Here is a 13,608-nt window from a genome sequence, read left to right as displayed (position 1 = left end):
ACCCACCCGAAACCCTTAAAATTCTCTTACCACCCAAAAACCCATACAAATGCTAAACCCTAAAAATCCCTTGCCACCCAAAAACCCATACAAATGCTAAACCCTAAGAAAATCATTATCGCCCAAAAACCCATAGCTAACTAAACCATAAAATTTCCATTGCCCCACAAAAACGTACACCCACCCAAAAACATAAAAATTGCCTTGCCACCCAAAAACCCACACCCACTGTAAATCCTACAAAGTCCCTTGCAGCCAAAAATCCCACACATCTTAAATGGCAAAAAATTCCTTGTCACCCATAAAGCGCATACCTACCCTAAACCCTAAAAAAACACCTGAACACCCAAAAACCTACACCCACCCTAAACCCTAAAATAGCTCTTACCACCCAAAAAACTATACCCACCCTAAACCACAAAAATCCCTTTCCATCCAAATACCCATACTAAATCCAAAAAAATCAGTTGCCACCCTTACCCACCCTAAACCCTGAAAAATACCTTACCATCCAAAAAACTATACCCACACTCTACCCTAAAAATTCCCTTGCCACCCAAAAAACCCATACCCATCCTAAACCCTAGAAATTCCCTTGCCACCCAAAAACCCGTACGCACCATAAACACTAAAAAAGCCTACATCACCTAAAACACATTTCTATTGTAATTTGATGGCATAACCTTTTTTCCAGAAACAGTAAGAAAGCCTATAGCTTTAACTTATATTTACATTTAGGTACAAATGTTGACTGCATGCCAATGTTTGTGTGTGTGTGTTTTTTAAAATATATTTAGAAGCAGGTCCTTTATAGTGCTTTTGCCTCCTTTTTCTGCCCTGCCCTGCTCTTTATAAGATCATCGTATGAGCAGCACTTTTTTTAGTTAGAAAATCTTTCAGAGCATCAGTCTTTCCACATTATGTTGCTCTTCCCCAAGTCAACGACATATCATCGTACAGTACTAGATAGTGTCCTTGCCTTTTAAAAAAAGGTGCATTGCTACTTCTCATATCACCAATTAAGGTTGACCATCATTTTTAGACCACAACAAATTTAAATAAAGCAGCGAACGTCACAATTTTTGGAACTTTGCTATACACTTGCTAAGCAACATTCCCAAAATTGCACCACTTCACATACTATTGTGTCATTTGAAGCAACATTTTACTGCATGAGAATAATGCGAATGGTGTGAACATGAACGGCTGTTGCTTGCGCTGCCTATTTTTCATGCTATGTTTTAACCATAGCGTGTATTTTGTGCTCCAATATTGCACTCAATTAGGATTCTCATTTTGAGTAATTGCATGTGAATTGGCATAATTTTCCAGAAAATGTGCATAATTATGTGAAAACAAATTTATCCACAAAGACACAATTAATAATGCAAAATTATCCTTAACTGATACATCTGTCAATAGCAACAATAGCCACCTTGCGTAGTGACTCTGTGGCCAGAAGCAGGGCCGATTCTGTACTATACTGAGGCCAGAAGCATGATTGGGTCTCGTGTAGGATGTTCTTTTCAGTGATGAACTCTGTCAATTGTGAGTTGACATGCCTTTCCGCCAGTTTAGCTGCAAAAGGTAGGAGAGACATGGGGTGAAAGTTCTCTGGTTTAGAGGGATCCAGAGATTTTTTTTAGGAGCGGGATCACCATGGGCTGTTTCCACTCAACCGGAGTCAGCCGGCATCGAACGATATGTTGAGCACTGTGCAAAGTCTGGGTGCCAAAGGGGCCATCACCAGTTTCCAGATAGCTGGAGGCGCAGAGTCCAGTGGAGAGCCAGATTTGATTTTAGTCACTAGAGAATCTAGTTTTTCCACAAAGATGCTCTCAATCTTGTAAGCGCCATCGAGGAGAGGTTCAGAGTTTCTCATGGAGGGACGGTCAGAGTTGATGACAGCACCCGTAAAGGAGGCTTATATTTCCGAGATTTTCCAGGAAAAAAATGGGCGATCCTATTGCAGCTGCTCCTGCTGGGGTCCATGCCTGCGGATACCGTATCCAGGGAGGTGAGGGATTTCACAATTCTTAAGATCTTCCGCTGGGTGTTTTTGGCTGCATTAATCTTCTGTGAGTAGAAAACCGTCCGCCCCACCCCGAGTGTTTATGGTTTTCTTTTAGGAAACGTAGGTAAGACTCTTTGTCTTACGGCCAGTAATACTTCCGCCATGTACGTTCTAAACGTTTGCAAGATTTTTTAGTTTGTGCGAGGTCCTCTGTGAACCAGCCTGCTGAGGGTCTGGACCGTAGAGAATTAAATATTCTGCACGGTACTATCCTATGTAGTGCTACCTCTAACCATGTTGTAACTTGCAGGTTGGCGGCCTGTGGGCAGTTTTCTAGGCAGGGAGGACTATGATTCAGGGCAGAGGTAAGCGCCTCCTGACTGATCCTAGTCCAGTTTCGAATTTTGAGGTGGGGGGCCTGGGTGGGTTTTGGTAGGTAGTGGGCATCCAGAATCTGGAAGAGGATAGCATAGTGATCAGACCAGGCAATAGGAATCGGGGTGTCAACTTTCACCAGATCCGGGTTTTCAAAAATGGGGTAAAGAGTGTGCCCCCGGATGTGGGTGGGTGCCTGTACCAACTGCAAGAGCTGAAGCCACTTTTGGACCTCCATTAAATCAACACTATTACATGAGGTCAGATCGTCAAAGTATAGGTTAAGATCCCCTAAAATTATTAAACTTAGAATGTTGAATGGCAAACGACGGAATCATGTCCAGAAGTGCTGAGATAAACGTGGCAGCTACTCCCGGCAGCATGTAAATCAACAGGCAATTGAGAGCACTGCCCTGAAATCGCTAGAGAGAAGGAGGCTGCTTCTGCCCCACTGGTATGGACTTCAGACAGGCTGCAGTGTAGTTGATGCCTGTGTATAACCGCCATTCAGCCCCCCTCCCCAGAGGTCGATCCAGTCTGGTTAATACATAGCCCCTAGGAACGGCATCTACTGTCAACCACCAGGCTTCCTGTATTCTTTCACAATGCCCTACCCACACTCAAAGGACTACCTCCCCCACAATGCATTGCGATGGTTCCCACTCTATGCTTTCTCATGCTGCCCTGAATACATGTCAGCTGACTCCACAGAGGATAAAGGCTGCCCACGTCTGGTATCAGGTGCTTGGCTTTCCTCGTTAGTAGAACCACGCCCCTTTTGCTGCCTGTTTGCGTTTGGATTTAGAAGCTTCCCTGTCTGGGCGTTTTGTGATATCTGAGCGTTCCTCTCCCTGGGAAAACTTGTTCTACCTGGGTTGCATTTCCCTCGAACTGGAAACCTTTTTTATTTCCCTTTTTTCCTTCTCGATTTGGAGGACGACTCGCAGACTTCGGTTTCTCTTTCTGCCTCGCAGCTGTCGGAGGTCGCACTGCAGTTCGCCCTCCTCCTCCCCCTTTCTACAGAAGTCAGTCGGATTCCTGAGTTCATGGAACCACGCGCAAGGTCGCGCTTATGTTTAATTTTGTTTCTTGGACTTGCCGCGCAATAATGAGCTACATGTATGGACATACTTGAGACGCGCTCAGGAATAACGGAGTGATAAGACGCTCGTAAAATTTCAGTCCTTTTGGTGATCACGTGACGTTACGACGAACTGTGTTGAAAGCGCAGAGTCGCGCTAATTGTTATGTTTGACCAACGAACTGCCGCTGTGCACGCTCAAGACTAAAAGCAGTTAAAAGACCGAGTGCAACGAACTACTCATTATCTTGGGACCATTCCTTCTTTGCCAGTATTATTTAAAGAACCTGTCGTTTTGGGAGCCACGTTTCTCCCCCGAATACTTTCATTGATTATCCTCTCTCACATCGAAGACTCCTGGCATCATGAGGAAGAATTGATCTACGCTTCTTTTCACTGCCTTTTGTGGAATGCAAGCACCCCTGAAAAGAATCCACGTAATCCCATCATTGGTTACTGATACATAGAGAGAGAGACTTGCTTAATACCCTCTACGGACATGGTCTTGGTGAGTTTGGGAAAGCATACACCTCGCAATCCACACGTTTTCTAAGCCTCTCTCTCTTTCCTTCCATTTCCTGACACTTATGTGTGTTCTGTTTATTCCCTGCAGAATTATCCTGTCTGTGGTCCCTCCTAATGCCTGACGTCCTGGTGGTTCTTTTTGGTCCCTCCGCTCCATGAGGTTATCTTTCTTATCTCTGTGGTCTTAGTGACTAGAGGTGGATATACCCTTCCGGAGCGGTGAGACAATTTCTTCGCTCCCGTGGATATTGGTTTTGCTGGTCTGAAATAGGGAATTCCGTCAGGACCCGACATCTACAATGTCTAAGGCGAACTGCACATGAAGCCATGTTTCCACTAGGAGAAAGGCAGTCATCTGTCTCTCCACAATCAAGTCTGCAAATTCAAATCTGTGCTTTGGGAGGAAGCAACAATTTAATAGGAAAAATTGGCCTTTCTTAGGGTTCGCAGGGGAGTTTACCATTATCGAGCGTAGCATTCAGGAGCATCTCTCGCAGGAATTTTGTCCCAGCTCCACCTGAACCAAATGCAGACAGATGGCATTGCGCTCGTGGTTTAGAGTGTGTAGCTCGCTTGCGGAATATTGCACCAGACCTGGCCTGCAATCAGCAGGGTTTCTGGCCCCTGGCACCGTCCCGGCGAGGACTGACTTTCCTTTGGCGCGCCGAATCGCGGCCGCGCCAGACTTCCCTTCTATAGCCTGGGTGACTAGAGCGCTGCAGGCTAAGATGGCGTCCCCACTCCACCCTACGGGAGCCCAGAGGACCGAAAATGACAGTGTGAATCTGCAAAGAGAGCCACAAGCCTCAATCACGGGCAGTCTGATGGTGTCCTGGCTAAAGGTCTGCAGAGATCACCAGAGATCATGAGCTTTTCTGCAACATAAGCGGTGGTGCTAGTCATGATAGCTTTATAAATGATGCAGCTAGTTTTAAAGTTGTTGCGGGTTGGCAAGGGGAGCCAATGGGGTTCCATCAGGATGGGAGGTGATGTGATCATATTTCTTCAAGCCCTGGATGAGAGATGCTGCAACATGAATAACTCCCCTAAAGGGTGCCAGTTTTGGAGTCTTGGAGGCCAGGAAGCAGGATATTACCACAATCCAGATGCACATGTACAAGGATTTGAACAGCAGTTCTGAAGGCACTTTCTGGAATAGATGAGTTGACATTCTTTAGAAAAGAGAGCTGGTACCAGGTGATCTTTGGTGTATTTTGTGGCAATGTGTTCCTTGAGGGTGTGGTTGGTGTCTAGGGGGAATCCAAGTGCCTTGACATTTAGTTAAAGTTCATGTCATTGAGCTAGGTTTTTGCTGTATTTGGTTTATTGTTCCTGGCAAATAATAGGAATTCTGTCTTGTCTGGATGACGTGCAAGCAGTGTTTGAGGCATTGGATGTCTCAACCAGAGAGCTGACAGATTTAATGTTACCATTCAACTCTAAAACAGCCCATAAGGGGAACCGTTAATTACACACTATGAATCATTAATTAGAACTTTTGAAATAAAAAAAACAAAGGTTAAACCATTGTTATAGTTAGGAAAACTTTATTCATACTTTCTATAGAAACAAAACCTAAAGTACCCGATCATTAGAAATTCTTAAATTACAGTTATACCTTAAATGTATAATTTACGCACCATCTTTAAATGACTATGGGCCTTATGTAGGTAAATTACATTTACCACTTCATAAATACCGAATGTTACCGATTCGGTATTTATGAATCGGTAAATGTAATGTAGGTAAAAAAATACCGAATCGGTAAGTGTCGGTATTTTAGAGTCGGTATTTACCGATTCGGTAATGGCAACCTGTATCTCATTGATTCCTATGGGCCAGGAGGCCCATAGGAATCAATGGGAAGCCAGTTACCATTACCGAATCGGTAAATACCGAATCGGTAATGGGGGGAGCTCAATCAAGGGTGGCAGGGTGTCACATTGACACCCTGTTGCACCCCTGATTTCTGCATGTGTGCACATGTGGCACACATACATGCCCTGAGGGCATGTGTGTCTGCCACATTGCACACATCTAAGGGCTTAAAAATGCATTAACTGAGTCATTCGTCATTTACCACCAACTTTCAGTTGGTGGTAAATAACGACTCCCCACACCCACCACACACTCCCCCTACATCTCATTTCTGTATTCGGTATTTACCGAATGGGTAAAATTACCGATTCGGTAATTTTACCGATTCGGTAAATTACCGAATACAGAAATGAGCCCCCTACATGTCAAAAGCCTAAATACCGGTCGGTAGCGGTATAATTACCGAAAATCATCCGTTACCGACCGGTATTAGGCTACGTACATATGGCCCTATATCTTTATTTATTCTATTTATACAAACCAAACTTAAACTAAAGAAACATTAGATGTTTTAAAGTTTTAGTTATACCTTTAATTTATAATTTACACACCACCTTAAAATTATTGTAACTCGTGCACCTCCATATACAGTGTAGTAAGCTCGGTATTCACACTACAATACTGTAGTGATTGAGTCAGGTACTCAAGATGGGTTTCAGGTATATTTATTTAAGATGGTACAATAGATAGATCAAGACCATAACAAGGCCCCACAAGGAGCAGCCAGCATGCTGCTCAGCCCAGTCAACTGTGAACCCTTTGACTCATAACATTCTATACCATGTCATCACAGTAAGGTTCTACAGGCAGGACATAAATAGCGTTGCACTCAGGATATAACAAATACATATAACTCGCCATTCTACTATGCACTGTGCTGTGACAAATGATGTTATTTGTGATGTCTTAAGTATTTTGATGAATGCTATAATTTCAGATGGTATAAGTGATGTAATATGAAAAGATATAAGCAGTACATGGAAAAGGCGTGAGTTATAGTTAATATAGAGGAGAGGAGTGGGTTCAAGTGGAGTGAGATAGAGCGTAGTAGCTTTTCGTGTAATAGCGTAGAGTGGAGTGGTGTAGATTGAAGTGACAGAGTGGAGTAGCATATAGTGGAGTAGCCTGGAGTGTTGTGGAGTGGAATAGCATTGACTGTAATGGCATACATCGGTCTGCCATAGAGTGGAGTGCCAAATAGTGGAATAGTATAGAGTGCAGTGGCGTACAGTGGAGTGGCGTACAGTGGAGTGGCGTACAGTGGAGTGGCATACAGTGGAGTGGCATACAGTGGAGTGGCATACAGTGGAGTGGCATACAGTGGAGTGGCATACAGTGGAATAGAATAGAGGGGAGTGGTATAGGGTGGAGTGGCAGAGTAAAGTGGCATAGAGTGTGGTGCTAGAGTAGAATAGCGTAGAGTTTAGTGGCGTACAGTGGAGCTGCTTACAGTCTAATAGCATAGAGTGCAGTGGCTTATGGTGGAAGAGCATAGAATTGACTGGAGTGTCATAGAATATAGTGTAATAGCGCACAGTGAAATAGCATAGAGTGGAGTGGCATATAGTGGAGTGATGTGGAATGAAGTGGCGTAGAGTGCAATAGCGTAAAGTGGAGTGCTGTAGGGTAGAGTGGCATATAGTGGAGTAGAGTGGAGTGGCTTAGAGTAGAATAGTGTATAGAGGAGTGGCGTACAGTGGAGTGGCATTCCGTGGACTAGCATACAGTGGAAAAGTGTAGCATGGTGTGGCATGCAGTGAAGTTGCATATAGTGTAATAGCATATAGTTGAGTGGCATACAGTGAAGTGGGATAGAGTGGGCTGGTGTACAGTGGATTAGCATCGAGTGGATTAGCATAGAGTGGATTAGCATAGAGTGGATTAGTTTAGAGTGGAATAGCAGAGTGGATTAGCATAGAGTAGATTAGCAAAGAGTGGATTAGCAAAGAGTGGATTGGCATAGAGTGGATTGGCATAGAGTGGATTGGCATAGAGTGGAGTGGCAAAGAGTGGAGTGACAAAGAGTGGAGTGGCAAAGAGTGGAGTGGCAGGAGTGGAGTGGCAGGAGTGGCGTGGAGTGGCAAAGAGTGGAGTGGCAGAGTGTGGAGTGTGGTACTTTAAACAAACGCAGTGTGAAAGTGGGTGAACAGATGTAGATATAATGTGGCAGGAATAGAGATTATGGAGTGTAAATTGTATTATTTGGTAGTAGATGTAAATAGATTAAGAAGTGTTAAAGTTATAAATCTGACAATACTTATATATTGTGCCTTGGTATAATATGGTAACTTTACGGTATATCGTGGTAAATGCAGATAACAGGGTAGCATATGACTGGCTATTGGCTGCGTTTACAAAACATAATAGGAAGCCATGTAGATTTTAGCACACTTTGACTGCGTTCTGGGTTAGGGCCTTAGATATAGGTTAGTAGTATTTTTTATTATTGTACCTAAACTATTGCGAGGTAGTGAAAATGTATTTATATTTTTTGCTATATTTTTAAAACAGTTTACACAGAACCACACTAGTACCTACAAAGTACCACGGTACTTACATGAAAAATAAACAAAATATTGAAAAAATACAATGCAGTGCACTATATTAGTGGAATATAATGTACTTCAGTGTATTTATAATTTTTTACTACTAAATTATAATTTTTAAATTTTTAAGTTGCATGGTATTTTGTACATCTTACTATGGTACTCTGTACACTTTTTTGTAAAGGATTAACTATGCAAAAAAAATTAAATACACTATAGTACACTATATTCCTAAAATATAGTGTACTATAGTGTATTGTCAAGTTTGTTACAAATTTATTTTTTTAAAAAAACATTTAAGTACTGCAGTTATGCCTAGGTAGTACTGCGGTACTCCGTGACATTTTTTTTTTCAATGTAAAGAAACTTATAAATCATTTTCCCTACCTATTACCATCTTATTGAAGCGTTAATAGGTAGGGAAACAATATAAATCCTAATACTTACCTATATCTAAATCCCTAACCCAGAACAGCTGAAGTGTACTTAAAACATCATTGTTGCCTTTAACTTTTGTAAATGCAGACATTGGCCAATCAATCCCTCATTGGCATGTAACACAGTACTTGCGAAATGTCGTGAAACTACAACGGCCACAGTTATTACTAAGTTAAACTGCCTTAAAACGTTGAGAAATACTTACGCTACTGATCTGTACTACACAAAAGGATCATATACACACCTTGATCTATACTCAAGCCAAATTTCATTAAAATGAGTGCAGCTGTTTTTGCGCTATGTGCGACACAAACATTTATAAACAATGCATTGGTGGAAAAACCTGTTTTGGGACCCCGCTTTTCTCTTTGGAACCTCCTAACGAATTACCACAAAACTTTCCATCACCAGCCAATGTAGATAAAGCTATAGGTCTGGAAAGTTTTATGAAGATTTGTCAAACTGGAGCAAAGTTATTAGGAAGCAAAATCTGAGGAATTCCCATCTCTGGGAATCCTAACTAGAACTACAGGGTGGCTACTGCAATCTGAAATTCATATATATATGCATATATCTATATATTTTTGTTGTTTTTGTGGGGTTAGGCCCTGGCCTCCTTTCCTATTTTTTAGTCTGTTCTGGGGTAGACCCAACCCCCCCTTTTTTAATAAAAAAACAATCCTTTATCCATACCTGTCCCTGAATCCTAAAAATTCCCTTATCTCCTTTACCTCTACCCACTCCTTAACCCTAAAATCACCCTTACCTCCCTTTATCTCTTCCAACCCATTCACCCTAAGCTTACCCTTAGCTCTATTTACCTCAACCCTCCCTCAGCCCTAAAATCACCCTTACCTCCTTATACATCCTCCAACTTCTTCATACTAACCTTACCCTTATCTCCATTTACCTCTATCAACCAATTAACTTTAAAATCACCCTTACCTCTATTTACCTCTACTGACACATTAACCCTAAAATACCCTTTACCCCATTAACTCTACCCACCTAGTAACCCCAAAACATCCTTACACTCCTTTCCCGCTATGCACCTTGTAACCCTAAAATCACTCTTTCCAACTTCACCTCTTATCGCACCTTTACCCTGCGAGTGGAGGAAAAGGTAGTGGCCTTCAGAGTGTCCCATTCACTCCTGTTTCCCATGCACAATACTTTCCTCTATAGTCTCTCACTTGGTTAGGCACACTCTTTTTCTTACCACATCTTTCTGAAATCATCCATCTGCATATTTTACACATAATGTCCTTTAACTTTTTTTACTCTGTTAATTCTGTACTTCTGCATGTACTTTCTTGTGTCATCTCCCCTTCACCCACACACACACACTCTCTTTCTTCTTGCCTATAAACATACCATTTTATTTACCTCTGGTACTGTCAATATTTTAACAGTAGTGTACCTCCTTTACATATTTTCATAGAAACTGGTATTTACACTTGGCACATAAGTGACCATCGGGTTTTATAGTAATAATAATAATGATAATAATAATAATAATAATAAAAATCCACATTTGTAAAGCGCGAACATACACCCGTAAGGTCTCTAGGCGCTGGGGGCCGTCGGGAAGATTAAGGAAGCTATTGCCCAGAGTCACATGGTGCTGGGCTAATCTGCCGCCGGCGCTGGGGATCAAACCCTGAGCCCCTGGGTTCCGGAGTCAGTCACACTGGCCGCTGCGCCACACCTAAGTCATTACTTAAGAACCAATTAGAGTTTTTTTCATGCAAAGTTAAGTACATGAATATAGGGCCTTGTAGGTGCCCATTTCAAAGTCAGTTTTTATTAATTATTTCTAGATGTAAGACTTGGTGGAACCTACCCCACTAAAAGCCACGTGCACTGTATTACCAAACCACTGGCACCATGGTATGATGGAGACCTCAATGACCACAAACTCTCCCTTCATCAATAAGGAATACCATGGAAGAAAAGCAAATCCACTGATGACTTCATAGTTCTAAAACCCATGCATGCAACACCAACACCACCAAAGAGATAGCCCAAAAAAGTGGAATGCTATTCAAAATAAATTATGACTGACCAACCCCACACTCAACATGCAAATGCAACCCCATATACTTTTTACTGTAAAATTACAACTGATCTGACAGTACTTAGACAACACTTCATCACACTACCGTTAGAAAGTCCCCTTCCCCTTTCTGAACCCACATGTTCACCCTATCGCCTTAAGCAACCTCTGATTATATTCCTTTCGTTTGGCCTTGTACTTCACTTTGTTGCCAGTGACTAGCTGTGTGCTATATAAATACCCACACACATATACAGTTCTGAAGTTCAAAAATCGTACCTCACCACATCTGGTTTCTTTTGACATTTTATTGTTTTTACTCCAGTATTTGTAACAGGAAAAGCACAACTACAGTTTGCAGAATACAAAGAATACAACCATAATTTGACAGACTACTTAGGGATGTGTGCACTGTTTTTGCTGAATAAAGCAAGAAGCGGCTTGCTAAGGTCGATTGTAGAGGTGTCAGGCCAGCAGCACAAAATGGGAAACACCTGAAACATTGCACATGTAAAATTAAAAGTAAGAGCAAAAGCGCAGACACATAAACTGGTTTACATTGTGCACATTTCAAATATACTGCCTCTTTAAATGCAAATCACATTATTTTAAAATAGCTGTTTGATGACCTAAAATTAAATATATTTTCTTTATGCTGGGGATTTACATCAGATGTGGGAATGTGAATTTCATTTCCTTTCTTATTGTTGCAAGTAGATTTTCAAAGATCTCGAGGTGCAGAAAGGCCCGTATGTTTTTTACCTGCCTAAGAAAGAAAGTTCCTTTTCCCCTGTCTCTGCCAACAATCGAACAGGCATTGAATCTATTACATTGTACGGAACGGCCGTGGATGAAATTAACACAGCGTTTCTTCTTAACAGAACACCTTCAGGGTCCCACCCCTTCCTGCAGCCCTCCCCCATACTTCTGTTGCCTCTTTTGTCAACCTCTGTTGCATAATAGTGTCAGCGCGCTCTGCCCCAGGTTCAACATAACAAAAGGCCGAGCGCTTGACCATCCCCGTCGGCACAGCAGAGAGCCAGCCAAGGGCAGCCCCTGCACCCTAGGCTGTAGCCTCTGGGGGAGGGTCTCCAATGGGACTGAAATGTTATGCTGATGTTCCCCTTCAAATGAAGCCTCGTCTGCAGATGATGGTAGCAGATAACGTGCTACCTTGAAATAACTACATCCTGCTCTTTTAAAAACACGCTCTTAAGTTAACATTTCTCGAACTGCATCACTTTATGCATCCCTTTTACTGTCACAGTGATGTCCTGACTAGGTCTGGGTGGTAAATTCCGTTCCGCTCGCGGAATTTGGGTAATTTTGCGTTCCGCGAAGAACACGGAATTGCCCAAAATACTGCGTTCCGCGTTTTCCCAGAATTTTTTGCTTGTCCGCGTTCTCAAAATGCATGTTCACGAGATATTTACCCCCGAGCACACAAACAGCGATTGCGAACAGGAAAAAAGCACCGCGAACAAGCAATTCCGCATGTTCGCGGAATTTCTGTGTATTCGCAGAGATTTTTTACAGTTTTGCGGAGATTTGCGTAGCGCGACTACGCAAATTCCACCCACCCCTAGTCCTGACAGGTGGAAGGCCAGGCATACGTGACAGGCTTGCACTCTCTTCTTGTGCTTTGCATTGGCTCACGAGGCACATAGGGATGATGATGGGAATCAGGTGAGACTGCAGGCGCCAGTTCCTGTATCCACATAACTTGTGGGAGCACATTGTTGTGTTTGGGTCTAGAGGGCCCATACGTCTAATGGCATATATTTATATATTCCAACCGTAAGTAATGGGTGATGATATAAATGTGACTTTCTGTGCGTATGTTTTATTTTGTTGGGTGGAGTACAGGATATGCATTTCACATTGGTGACTTTCTATCTGTCCATTGCCTGCACTGTGTCCGTCACTAAGACAGCCCTGTGCTTGTAACCTGCCATAGGAGAAGTGCACCAGTCATAGATATCTGTCCATTTCACTATAAATGAAATGTGTTTCACTTTGCACCTGACACACCCTGGGCAAGACTCAAGTTAAAATTTCTGCCGGCATTGTGTATCCAAAACTCAAAATGCACACACACACACACACACATTTTCTGCAATTCGTTTTTTTTATTTTTAATTTGCGCTTCCACAACATATGCCGGTTTCCCGGTTTCCAGCTATGTAATGTAGTAAAAACAGACTTTTGAGAATTTTCTCCTACTTGCCCTGCAAAACGTACTACAGTACAAAGAAAATGGATTCCTGCTAGGAGGTGTTTAATGGGTTTGTGTTCATGGACTGGTACATACATAAATACAAATATTTCTTGTTTTCTTTCATTTCCCGAGTAATGGTTTAACTTCGAACTCTTGCTCTGTCTTAGCAGAATTGTATTGCATTCTCACTGATATTTCTTTCTTCACTCTGGACTATGATGATAAGATATACCATAAACGGACCATCTGAGCTGCTCAAAGCTGCCAGCTTACTGAAAAAAAGAAACCCCCTTGCCTGTCCCTCACACCCCTTCATTCACCGCTCTGTTCCAAGGACAATACCCTTGCAGCCACACATCTCACATGGTGTAGAATGCTGCCCAAGTAGGTAAGAGCTTCAGCGCCTGCTTAGAGGTAGTAAGCGCAATATAAAGATCGCAATACAATACAGTGCACTACTACGTGCAAAGTCTCATG

The 13,608-nt window shown here is 42.4% G+C and overlaps 1 protein-coding gene across 3 annotated transcripts in view; it reads right to left on the bottom strand.

Annotated features, from left to right (window-relative positions):
- Nucleotides 1–13,608, bottom strand: part of LOC146870218 (uncharacterized) — a 258,832-nt gene that overhangs the window by 19,029 nt on the left and 226,195 nt on the right. The window lies entirely within an intron of this gene.

Source organism: Triturus cristatus, chromosome 1_1 (assembly GCF_964204655.1).
Source record: "Triturus cristatus chromosome 1_1, aTriCri1.1, whole genome shotgun sequence".
In the NCBI taxonomy this organism is placed as follows: Eukaryota; Metazoa; Chordata; class Amphibia; order Caudata; family Salamandridae; genus Triturus; species Triturus cristatus.
Note: the sequence above shows the minus strand (reverse complement) of the source record. Positions and strands in the feature narration are given on the sequence as shown.